The sequence below is a fragment of the Cajanus cajan genome, chromosome 7 (assembly GCF_000230855.2).
Source record: "Cajanus cajan strain Asha chromosome 7, NIPB_CcT2T_4, whole genome shotgun sequence".
NCBI classification, from domain to species: domain Eukaryota; kingdom Viridiplantae; phylum Streptophyta; class Magnoliopsida; order Fabales; family Fabaceae; genus Cajanus; species Cajanus cajan.
In genome coordinates this window covers 27,066,562-27,078,847 of record NC_138523.1, presented here as the reverse complement: position 1 = coordinate 27,078,847, position 12,286 = coordinate 27,066,562, and the positions used below count along the sequence as shown (strand labels likewise).

General features: G+C 32.8%; 1 long non-coding RNA gene across 13 annotated transcripts; it reads right to left on the bottom strand.

Annotated features, from left to right (window-relative positions):
• Positions 1 to 475: 475 nt before the first annotated feature.
• On the bottom strand, positions 476 to 7,364 carry LOC109806883 (uncharacterized). Of its 13 annotated transcripts, none has more exons than XR_014427725.1 (7): positions 6,920 to 7,364; positions 5,952 to 6,077; positions 4,146 to 4,240; positions 3,138 to 3,202; positions 2,043 to 2,098; positions 1,842 to 1,967; positions 476 to 849 (listed from the first exon to the last, which is right to left on the bottom strand). It is a non-coding gene; the product is annotated as an uncharacterized LOC109806883 (long non-coding RNA). The 13 variants fall into 13 exon arrangements; XR_014427729.1 differs by having other exon boundaries at positions 1,842 to 1,950; positions 6,920 to 7,296; XR_014427733.1 differs by lacking the exon at positions 476 to 849 and having other exon boundaries at positions 1,533 to 1,950; positions 5,952 to 6,067; positions 6,920 to 6,938; positions 7,037 to 7,298.
• Between the last annotated feature and the right edge of the window lie 4,922 nt (positions 7,365 to 12,286).

The window sequence follows — 12,286 nt, the reverse complement described above, 5'->3', positions numbered from 1 at the left end:
AAAGTAAAGATTTGTTCTACCTTCATCTCCAAATCTATATATTCTTCTACATTGTCTATACCATAGAAGTGGAGAAGGTCAACTTTAGGTTCTCCATGTTCATGCCTAGGCCTTTTTTGCCTAAGGAGTTTTTGATAATAATCATCATAGTAATGACTACCATAGGACCCTTCACTCTAAGTGATGTGGGTAGAAGTAGGTTGACTCTTGGGTTTTTCTTCCTCATATTTACTCTTAGGTTTTTCAACCCTTTACCTTTAGTTAACAAAGAAGGCCCCTCACCACTTTTATTTTTGGGTTTGCTAGTGTCTCCTACCATAATTTTAGCCAATAATTCTATTATGGTTTCATTATTTCTTTCATTTTCCTTATTCTTCTTTTTCATTTTCCTCATCTTTTATCCTAATATACTTTTTTAACTCCCTAAGTTCTTTCTTAGTACTTTTCAAGAAAGTTTTTCACAAAGATTTGAAAGTAATTCATAAAAATGGAGTGATAAAAGATTTTCACAAAGGAAAGTTATGTTGAGTTAGACGAATCAATCCCTAGTAGGGTTTTGAGTGAAACAAATATAATACATGTTGTTATTACTAACAAGTGTGTTAGTGTTTCAGAAAAACATAAAAACAGGTAAATTGAAGAATAGAGCATGTGCAACTTCCCACACCAGAACCAAGACAAAGGGTAAAGAACTATAAGGCATCAGATGAAGAGATCAAACGAAGCCAAGCCTAGTACAAGAAGGAAAACAATGAAGCCTCAGACGATACAAGACCAAAGAAAATGGATGAGGACAAGACGAAGAATATGGAAAAGCTTCTAAAGTCCACAAAGATCACAGAGGAAGACCTGTCAAGCACACCAAGACGAAAGCTGGTTAAGCAAACGATTAAAGCTCAAGCCATGCAAGAAGAATTTGTTCCAATACCAAGGAATAAAATAATCACTAGTACGAAATGGATGTACTGAAGCAGATTGGATGAGTCAGGAAATGTCACAAGGGATAAAGCAAGTGGTTCAGATAAAGTTTGAACAAACAGACAAAGATCAACCAAAGCACCAGACGATGAGAAGAAACATTCCAATACAAAATTAAAGATCTTCCATCGTTACAAAGATCAGACTAAAACAAATGATAGATGGAATACGACGTGTGCATCATCAAATAATAAATCTAGAATCAAAAGAAGAGAAGTCAAGATAAGCAAAGCGAGTATAAGGATCACTACAAGAAATTCGTCATTTTGCGGCGGTTTTTTTTTTCATATTGCGGCGGTTTTCGCCCCCCTCAAAATAAGTAATGGCGTTTTATAAAAACGCCGCAGTTACGTTCGCCACTAGCATTATACGGCGATTTTTACCAACCTCCGCTACCTTTTCCATTCTGCGGCGTTTTGTTTAGCGGGAGTTTTTGACCTCCTCAATTTGAATGATGTTTTTTTTTATTTCACAATATATTTTATTTTTTTAATCTACCTTTTCCATTCTGCGGCGTTTTGTTTAGCGGGGGTTTTTGACCTCCTCAATTTGAATGATGTTTTTTTTATTTCATAATATATTTTATTTTTTTAATCTACCTTTTCCATTCTGCGGCGTTTTGTTTAGCGGGGGTTTTTGACTTCCTCAATTTGAATGATATTTTTTTTATTTCACAATATATTTTATTTTTTTAATCTAAATTACATATCAGATCACAATCACTACTTAAATTGACAATGATATTTTGCAGCAGTCATCTGCTGTTTTGAAGTTTCTCAAGGAAAGATAAAAGGCCTAAAACAACATATATCAACACTTCATTCATCTGATGATAATTTTGACCTTTTGAGAATAGAACTCACAGTTGATCCACAGTACGTCACCATCACCAACTTTGCTATCCCATTCATTTAAACTGTCCTTGAGATTTATAATTGCATTTGCAGGAGCTTCAATGGCTTCTTGAAGAACCTGACATAATTTATTGGCTAAAATTATGAATCTATAAAAATTACAAAAAGATAAATTTGGTTATTGAGCAAAGATAAAATTTATGAACCTACCCATTGACCATGAGAACCACTCTACAACCTCGTGTAATAGGAACATAGTTTGTTTCCTGCAAACATTACCAAAAGAAAAATGACTGTAGCTAGTTCAAAAGAATGATCATCTAAAACTAATTGCTTCATTGTGAAATCATATGCAAAGAGCGACACAAAAACTTAAACAATACCACTCACATAGCAGCAATAAAATAAAACTGATAATTGTCAATATTAACTAATGTTGTCAATATCTGTCTCCTCTTCATAAAGAAAATTATTAAAAGAGAGTTCACGGTGAATAATATTTATGAGAATTTAGTTTTTAATTGAGTCCAACGGGCACCAAATGATCCACGTAGCCAACCTCACCTAGTGATAAGGTTATTGTTGTTGTCGTTTCTCTTCTTTATACTAACTAATATTGCTATAATATGGCAAGATCAAAATATAAATATTAACCTTAATAAATAGGATATGAAGTTAGAAGGCAAGTATTTGAAATGTAAAAGACAAGTTCATTTATACTCTGTATTCTCTTTTTGAGGAGTGTTAGCAATACACTCCTTCCAATCAACACTTTTATTGGCTAAAATTTATTGAAAACTACAAAATCTTGAATGAGATTCATTAAATAAGAATGGGACCAACATAATTTTGTGATTTTCAAAAACATTTAGCCAATAGTTTCATAGAATATGTTACTAGCATTTTTCCTCTATAAATAAAGATAAAACAAAAACCTGGTTGACATGCAGTCATGCACGTTAGACACTAGTATATTAATGCCTAAGTGATTGACAAATATAATGAGTATGCATAGACAGACAAGATGAAAATAAATATTCAAAGAATGTCCCAGACTTTTAAAGGATATACATATACAGACAAGAAACCATATCAAGAAAAAATTGAATAGCATAGAGTAGAAATACTTTAATTCAAATGCAGAGAAAAGAATGTAAGATGGAAAACTCAGTACACAAAATTTCCATTCTCCCTGAATATCAGATATAGAAACATTAAAAAAACAGTCATAGGCTGACACCATTTCATTATAAGACTTGTATGAAACATGTTTAAAGGAAAAACAAAATCTAAGTTGTGGCATACCGGAGACAATATTTGCATAAGAACATGAAAAACCACTCCATCTACAGGCTGAAGATCTGCCACAGCTGCACCAGGGGAAAAATTAGTATGAATTGTCAATTTAATTTCTGTTACTAAAAGGGAAAAATTAGTATTTGACTTGATAATCAATCTAATTTTTAAAATTAGTATCATTGACCAATTTGATCCGTAACAATACACAAATCCCTAAACTTAACACACGTAAATTCACGCTAAATTGCAACGTCAACTTACATAAAAAAATATAATATTGTTGGGATTTAATGCAATCGTTTCTCTTCCGTGAGAGGGACAATTCATGATAAAATTATGAATGATGATTAATTGTCTCACATGGTTGCGTGTGAATAACTTAAGCCATTTGAAAGTATAGGACAGACTAGTTTTATTTGTTTTAGTTCATTATTAAGGAGTATTCTCCATCAAACACAAAGATAATCTCTCTCAATAGTTTGACAGACACCAAATAGATGGACATCCTCCCTCAGCTTGAATTTTTTGCATTTGTAAGAGTCGGGATTCGATCCCTCACTACTTAATTAAACAACATGAGTCTTTTGTTACTCATGTCAACCCATGTTGATTAGACAGTCTAGTTACATATACACTGCCTTATAGGGAAATAGTAAGATGCATGTGCAAATAATATTACTCTAAAATTCACTGTGAACAGCATAAAAGATACTAAATATGTAGCAAATAAACGGTTATCATTGTTGAAATCAATAAAAAAAATTCATATCATAGGCCTTTAGAAAACAATAGCATAAGAAAATTTCCTCAACTCAAGATTACATTCTTTTCAAGACACAGTGAACAATTCCAAGAGATTGACCCCTTAATCCAGAATGAACTACCAAAATCAATGAAATGCAAAGGAGGATACGTGTTGAGTATTCCTCACAACTTACACAACTACTTCATCAGTCTGACACAAGAAACTACACCAAAAATGAATAAAAAATGACCTAGAATATGTTATGTTACCCAGGCATCATCTTTTAAAGAACTTCCTGATATATGATCATCCCTCAGTTTAAAATGAGCAGGAGGTGCAGGGATACAGCTTTGCAAAGATTGAACTGCAGGAGTTAAGAAAACATTATCAATTAAATTTGAGTGTTGTTTTATTTTATCCTTTAGAAGGAAAATAAAAAGTTATAAAGAGCAGACATGAACAAGCCATGATCAAAAAACACTAACTTAAAATAATATAAATCATGACTATAAATTAGTCCCACATTATTGGCTAGCAGAAAGAACATTATTATGACATGGATAATACTCTAGGTTTTATAGGATAAAAACTGATCTAACCACTAAAATATCCATTGAAAAGAAGGGATCAAAAGTTTATGAAATTACATCCAATTTTAAGATTAGTTGATACTTCATCAAATTGCTTTATTTTAAAATACAAGTAAATGTCAACTATAAGATAACAAACCTATGAAGGTTTAACTTATCTAAAATTTAGTATGTAATAATCATCAAGATAATCTCACACAATCCATCGGCTAGATTTGTTACATTCATAATCTATAGAGAAAAGTTATCAAGTAACGCTTCAAGATTTGCTCTTCCAATAAATAGATCCTTCCTATGCATGAACGTATGGGTAAATATAAACACATACTGAGAGCATTAATAAGATCTGGATGAGCCCACAAAAAGTAATGTCTATACAATGCATCTACTCAAACCATATCCACAATGATAAGATAAACCCTCAGTCTACATGAATAATACAATATCATCAAGGAAATGGTCAGGTATGAAAACAAGAGTGTAAAAGAAGTCAGAGTGTGATCCCTTCAAATTCCCATCCAAAAAGATAAAGTGAGAGTTTCTTTGTTCATTCACATCAATATCTATAGAAGAATAAAATAAATAAGCATGATAAGGCATTGATGAAAGAAGAATATCACAAACTTAAAAAGAATTATATGAATTGCTCTGGCTAGCGATGTGCAATTTATCCATTATTATGGTACATTTTTCTATGCTAATTAAAGGCAATCACTAAAATACCAAAATATTACATGTTATTGTGACAGGATAGTCCATTAAAGGGTATTCAGATGGTGTAGGCAATTCTTTCAACATCAACATAACATCCCAAGTGAGGTAGGCCACCACATACGGCTCATTTTTTTCTTGGCATCTTAAGAAAAGTATGAAAAACAAATGATAAACAAACACATTAAATTGTTATGAGTTTCCTAGCAAGAAAAGTGCTAGCTTCTCTGCTCCTAACGTCAGATTCAGGCCACCCGGGGTAACTCTTTCTTTTGGGGTGAGAAAGGGTTAAACTAAAATTAACTCTAACATCACACAAAATATTCAAATGCCATGACCTAATCATGTTCTCATTAAAGTGTGCAACAAATCATCTCAACCACCTTCTAAGGTCACCGGTTGAAGAAGGAGAAACCTCACCACCACCAATACTTTCAGTGACTTTACGAAGAGATCAAAATATACCATTGCAAAACCATAAATCTTAGTTATGAAGCCAAATATTTTAGACAATGAAGTTTGTTCAATATGTTCTAGCAATGTACTCAAACACATGACAGTAGTGTCAAAAAATGAATGGAATTAGCTTTTTAATCAATGAATACTCTCCACACAGCAATCATACAAATCATAAAACAACATTCAACCCATTTCAAAACCAGAAGCCCAATCACAAATCAAATCTTGCAAATTAATCATCCAAAAATGGTAGATGTGCATTTAAAGAAAATGAACTGAGAGAAATTTCCAGCAGCACAAAGCCTAGAGACTCACTCTCAACAGAGGGAATCCTAATGCAGAACAGCTCATCCTTCAATTCCCCATCTGCAAAATTAGAAGCATGCCACACACACAATTTCTCATTCCCAGAATGCTCCTGTACCGTCAAACTGCGATGAACTAAAATTCACGTTACATCCATCAGAAAAATAACAACAATAATAATCACAATTTTAATCAAGTCAAAATTACAAACTCAATATTAAAAATCCAATTAGTTTCCAAATCATGAGAGACTAATTTAACGGGCAAAATTTATTCCAAGTACCTGAAATCATGCTGAATAATCTCTCAAATATTAAAAAAAAAAACTTTCAAAACTAAGGGGTTAAACTAATAGATACATAATATAATATTTGAGAGATTAGTTATCCAATTATTTAAGAGCGAAGGTATCAAGTTAACTAACTAATAATTGAGAAGTGGTTTATTAGATATTCACAAAAGAATCAACGGCAAGTGTTGCTGGCCACTCTATTACCACTCTTATTTAATTACAATTTCTCTAAAAGACAACAACCAAATAACCAATCCCTTCATTTAAGGGACCCAACTAAAGTGGTAGTTCGCGACCAAAAAAAAGAAAGAATCACAACGATTTCTCTAAAATAATCAGTTCGCATATAATATAACCAAATGAGTAAACATTTTAGTCTTGAAATTAGAAAGCATCGTCATATATATATATTAGTACCTCAATAAAATAAAAAAAAAACAGTTCTCCAAGATACTAATCGACAATTGTTTCAAAATTAAAATATATATATATATATATATATATATATATATATATATATATTAAAAATGGTTCCTTAAGTGAGTCGTCCCTTTAGTTTGTAACTTTGGAAACTAATATGAGAACAGTAGCTACGATAATGAGTATTGAGTCTAATAGTATCACCAAGAGTATAACATGGAATCCAAAAGAAGAGGAAAAGCAATGCATAGTGATAGTGTAGTACCGAGATGATTTGCGCAGATCTTGAGGGTTTTGGATTGACGCAAGATGAGTAGTTGGTGGAATTCAAAACGAGATGCGAAAGAGAAAACCTAATGGAAAAGACAAAGAGAAATGGTACCTGAGGAAGAAGGAAGGGGATTTTGAGGGCGAGAGAGAAGAGAACGTCGAAGCACAAAATGGTTGATGGATGCGAAACTCAGTGAGCGGAAGAGTGGAAGAGTGATTGAAGGAGGGATTGGGTGAAAAAAATTAGGGAAAAGTAAAAGAGGGAAAAGGGTAAAAAATTTTCCGCGAAAAATTGCATATGAATTTAGGAGGGTATAAACCTCCTCAAAAAAAATATAAAAACCGCCACTATATTCAGCATTTCAAGCGTTTCATAAAAACGCCACAAGTCATGTTAATTTGAGGAGGTTTTTAAAACCCCCGTAAAATAACCCCCACTAAATAACATTTTTTTTGTAGTGGATGAAGTATAATCCAAGCTGTCGAAGATACGAAAATAAGGCGTCTACAAGTTGAAGATTAAAGTATCAAGAAAAAGGCCAAAACAAGGTTAAATCTAGAACAAGGCATAAATGGGCTAAGCATATATGAAGTCTGCACGAGCATCAAATGAAGCCAAATGGTCAATCATAAGGGGATGAGTCAAAGCAAGGCACACCATGAGGATCAAACAAACCAAATCTTATGAATAGATAAAGTATGACATGTGTGCCAGACAACTGTGAACCAAATGTCAGATGAGGATGTGTCAAGGACAACCTTAATTGCAATCTAATTAATTAGACGAAGCATTGGTCAAAGAATAGAAGGAAGTTAACTATGCGTCAGACGAAGGACAGTGCAGATTGAAAGGAACTCCAGACGGAAACAAAATCTATCCACCTACAAGTTGACCAGACCTAGAGAAGAGTCAAAGCATCAAGTCAAAAGCTCAGACGAAGGTCAAGTTTTGAGATGCATAGGACTAACAGATGAAGACGAAAACTATCATGAAAGCATTTAAGGAATTATGTCTCTAAGGACAACTCAGGCATCGTCTACGACCATAAAATCTCTCAAAGTGATTGCATGAGCAAAAGTTGAAAAGAAGAAAGAGAAAATCAAGCACAGAACTAAAAGCATGCATGTGTCAGAAAAAGTACATTACTTTTTTAGAGAAAGATAGTTCAACAACTACGAGACCAGAAAAAAGGAAAAAAAGTTCCTTGGTCTCTGCTAAATCAGACACTGCTGCTAACAAGGAAAAGAAGACTTCACGAAATGTCTATGAACAGGAAGTAACATTTAATGCAAAATCTTTAGCATTAAATGAAAGATCAAACTAGTCATGAACGACTATATCTGCTTCAACGGACACTTGCAACGGGCAGATTCTACGAGCCTATAAATATATCACTACTTCAAACTTGAAGAAGGCTTTTGGCCCTGGGCTTTTGGTTTTAGGCAAATATCAAGCCCAAGAAACAGAGAGATCAGAGATGAGCATTTGTAGTCAAATGTACAATGTAGCATTGTATTTATCTCTATAGACTAAGGTGTTCTAAATGTAACGTAGGAACATGAACCTTAGTGAGTGTTGAAAACCTCTGTATCCTCTCTATGAGAGTAACCCAAACACTCAACCTTAAATCTCTATAAAAATAAGGTCGCATACCTTAGTGAGTGTAGAAACTTTTATATCCTCTCTGAGAGAGTTATGCATACACTCAAACCAAGACCATCATTTGTAATCTGAAAAGCTTGAAGAGGCTAGGAAAAGAATACTTGTAAAGCCCGGAGGGGCTTGTCAAAGAATACTCACTACTAGCCAGAAGTGGCTGAGAAGAATATACTAGCGTTGGTGAGTGAAGCCAACGGGCCAGGAGTGGTCGAGAATACTTGGGGAACTAGAAGTGGTTTAAGAATACTAGCGTTGGTAAGTGAAGTTGGCGGGCCAGGAGTGGTCGAGAATACTCATGTCTAGGAGTGGACGATAATACTCATTGTACTCCATTGCTTATCTAGTGGAACCTTTCAGTTGAAGGAGACTGGACGTAGCTCAATTGAGCGAACTAGTATAAAAGTACTTGCACTACTTTATTTATATTTCAGACGCAAATCTTTCTTAATTGTTAAATCATACTGAAAACTTCGTCCACCATTTATTCTTCATCAAAATCATTTCTTAGACGAAGATGAAACTTCTCTTAGCTTACATATTACACTGAAAGTTTCTTCTACTGCTTGTTCTTCAATACGATTATCTTTAGACAGAAAATGCAAGGATTTAAATTATTATTATAAGAAACATTTTCCTTGAAGCAGACGATAAAACTTTGAGACGGAAAACCTTGAGCTGAGAAAATCTTGCATAATCATCAAATGTTTTAAAATCATATTTTATCAGACGAATCAAATCATCTTTGCAAAAAAGGTTTTAGATTTCCTTAAATTACACACACACACATTCAACCCCCCCCCCTTCTGTGTTTTTTTCCACTAACTTCAAGTTCAAGTGTATGTGTGCAAGAAATCCCTAGTAGGCAAGAATATAGCCTTATATATGAATTGGATAGGGAATAAATGTCCCTAAACAAGTGTACTAATGAAAAAGAAATTAAAGGAAAGAAATTAAAATATATACTAGTCTTTTTCCCTAGGGCGAAAGTCTAAGTGACACTTGGAGCCCCTTAGAAAACTTCCACAAGCACAATGTTTAAGCTATTTCACTAAGAAAACCAAATAACTCTAAAGGCTTCCCAAGACCCTCCTAAAGGTCAAATACAAGTTTAATAGAACAAAGAAATGAAAAATAGTTTAATAAAAAATAAAACTAAATGAAACACAAATAAAATACAAATGAAGTGCAAATCAAACAATTAGAAACAAACTTAGAGACAGATTTAGTGATGGGTTTGCTTCCAAGGAAACATTTAACCTCTAATTATGTTGCTAGTTTCCTTCCTTCAAATTGTTCCTACAAAATGATCACACAAGTTAGCCTCACAAAAATGTTTCTCTCAAGTTTGGAGGTGCCTCAATCCATCCAAGTTTCTTCCCCCTTTGAAGTGGTTCCAATATGCGTCAAATTATCCAAATCAAGTGGCGAGTCCTTGAAAGTGCACTTACATCACAAGAATGGATAACGCACCAAGAGAGACAAGAAGCGCCAATAACCAAAACTGAAAATGTACAATTAAGAAAGGCTAAACTCAAGTGGAAAGATATGTGACAAACTCAAATAATATTAAAAGACACAAAGCAAGAAAATAAAGGACAATTTCAACACTAGCTTTCAAAGGAAAAGTCTTAAATATGGTTCTAAAGTTGATTACAAAATGAAACAAAAATTTGTGCAATTAAGTAACACTTAGAATGTATTATTTTTATACATTTTTTACTTATAATTCATTTTAGTAGTGATTGTATTAGGATCTTTTTGGCCTTGTATTTTGGGTCAAGTAGTGTAGGTAATTTTTCCTTGTATTACTTGAGGGTGTAATTAGTAGATTAGAGGAAGTGTAACTAACAAAGTCTTGTTAGACTTATTTGGACTTGGATGACTCAGATATTTTAATGGCCCATAGGTTTGGATGTCCACTTGCTCATGCAATTGGTTTGGACATCCAAAACATACCAAGTTTTCCATCCATGCTACAAATTAAGTCACATGCCTTTGATAGTCACATTTCAACAAACTTGTTAAAAGTAATCATTAGTCTAGTAGTTGTAATGATTATGTTGTGTAGTTGATGTTAACTTAAGCTAACCTGGACTATTCTTAAACTAGGATTAGCTTATCTTAATCCATAAGTTTTTAGATAACTAATTAGACTTATAGACATTTAACTAGAGTTAGTTAACTTAAGTACAAGATAACTAACTATCACTTAACCATGCTTAGTCTAGCTTGTACCATAAGCTAACTAAACTCTATATACTATAGTTTTGACCTATTTTGTACTACTTTTGAGCATACTATTGAGATTATTGAGTTTTCTCCCTAGTATTCTCTCTCTCAAAAGCTTAATTCTCTATTTGATTATTGCTTTGAATTCTCTTATCTTCTTCCTAAGAGTGTGGTAAGATTTGAAGTGGTTTATCTTCTTCCTTGAAGTGGCACCACTTGAAGAATGTTCTTCACCTTTGAAGGCGAGTCACAAGTTCTTCATCTCCATTGGAGAGCTCATTGAAGCTTAAGAAGTGTCAAGAAGGAAAAGATCCAGGAAGAAGCTTGAAGGAGAAGTTTCATCAATCAAGTCTCTCCTTGAGATTTTCATCACTAATATAGGATAGTGGGACTAATAAAAAAAATAGTTCCCTAGTAGGGGAACACATCACCTATAAATAAAATTCAAAATAAAAGGTGACATTGGAGCTGGATGTGTCACAAGTGATCCCATAGCTAGCTCCAACACCCCCAAATTGGTGTCACGTGTCAATTTTTTTTAGCACTTTTTTTTATAAAAAAAAATAAAATAATATATGACATGGGTGTCGTTAGATTGACTAGTGACACTTATGGTTGACTATTCCAAAGTGGTAAATAGTTCCAAAACAATCCTGATTATATAAATTGATTTCATAATGACTTTACACGGGTCAAAAAGTCTTTATTTTTTTTAACCTTTTGGAAGGTATTTTTTGAAATATTAACAAAAATCATTCATACTTTTGGGAAGGTTAAAAAAAACAAATCAAAGTTTCTTTTTTTGAAAGAATGATTATATTGTGCCACAAAAAATACTTTTTTGAAATTGAAAAAAAATAAGGTTCACGACCTATCTTATTGTGCAATGTGGATGTTGAAGAATTAAATTCAATATAACACACAATCTTGACGTTGATGAATACAATGAAATTAAGTATATATAACATACAATATTGAGATTAAAGTATTTTCATTGTATAAATTGAATATAACAGTGTATTGTGATAAAATTAAGGTGAATTTTTTAATAATCGATAATAGTGAGAAAAAAAAAGATAAGGGTTTAGAGATCAATGAAGTTGTGGGGAAAAAAAACTAGATTTGTATTTTTTATATAAAAATAATTTTTGTATAAAGAATATTTATAATAATAGAGAGGAAAATGGGAGTGCATTTAGCAAATCGAGTAATGTAAATAGCAAAATGCGTAAAAGATGGAATACAAAAAATCAATTCAAGGACCCTAACAAAATCATTTGTTCTATAGAAGGCCAATCATATATACACATCTTTTTTATATATATAATTACACCTCCTTTCCTTTTTTAAAAAATAATAAATTTCTAAAATATTATTAATTTTTTTATTTTCTAATGTTTTAATTTTACACCTCCAACGTTCAATTTAACAGTTTCTCCCAGTGTTTTAAAACTCGGACCGACCCGGCCGGTC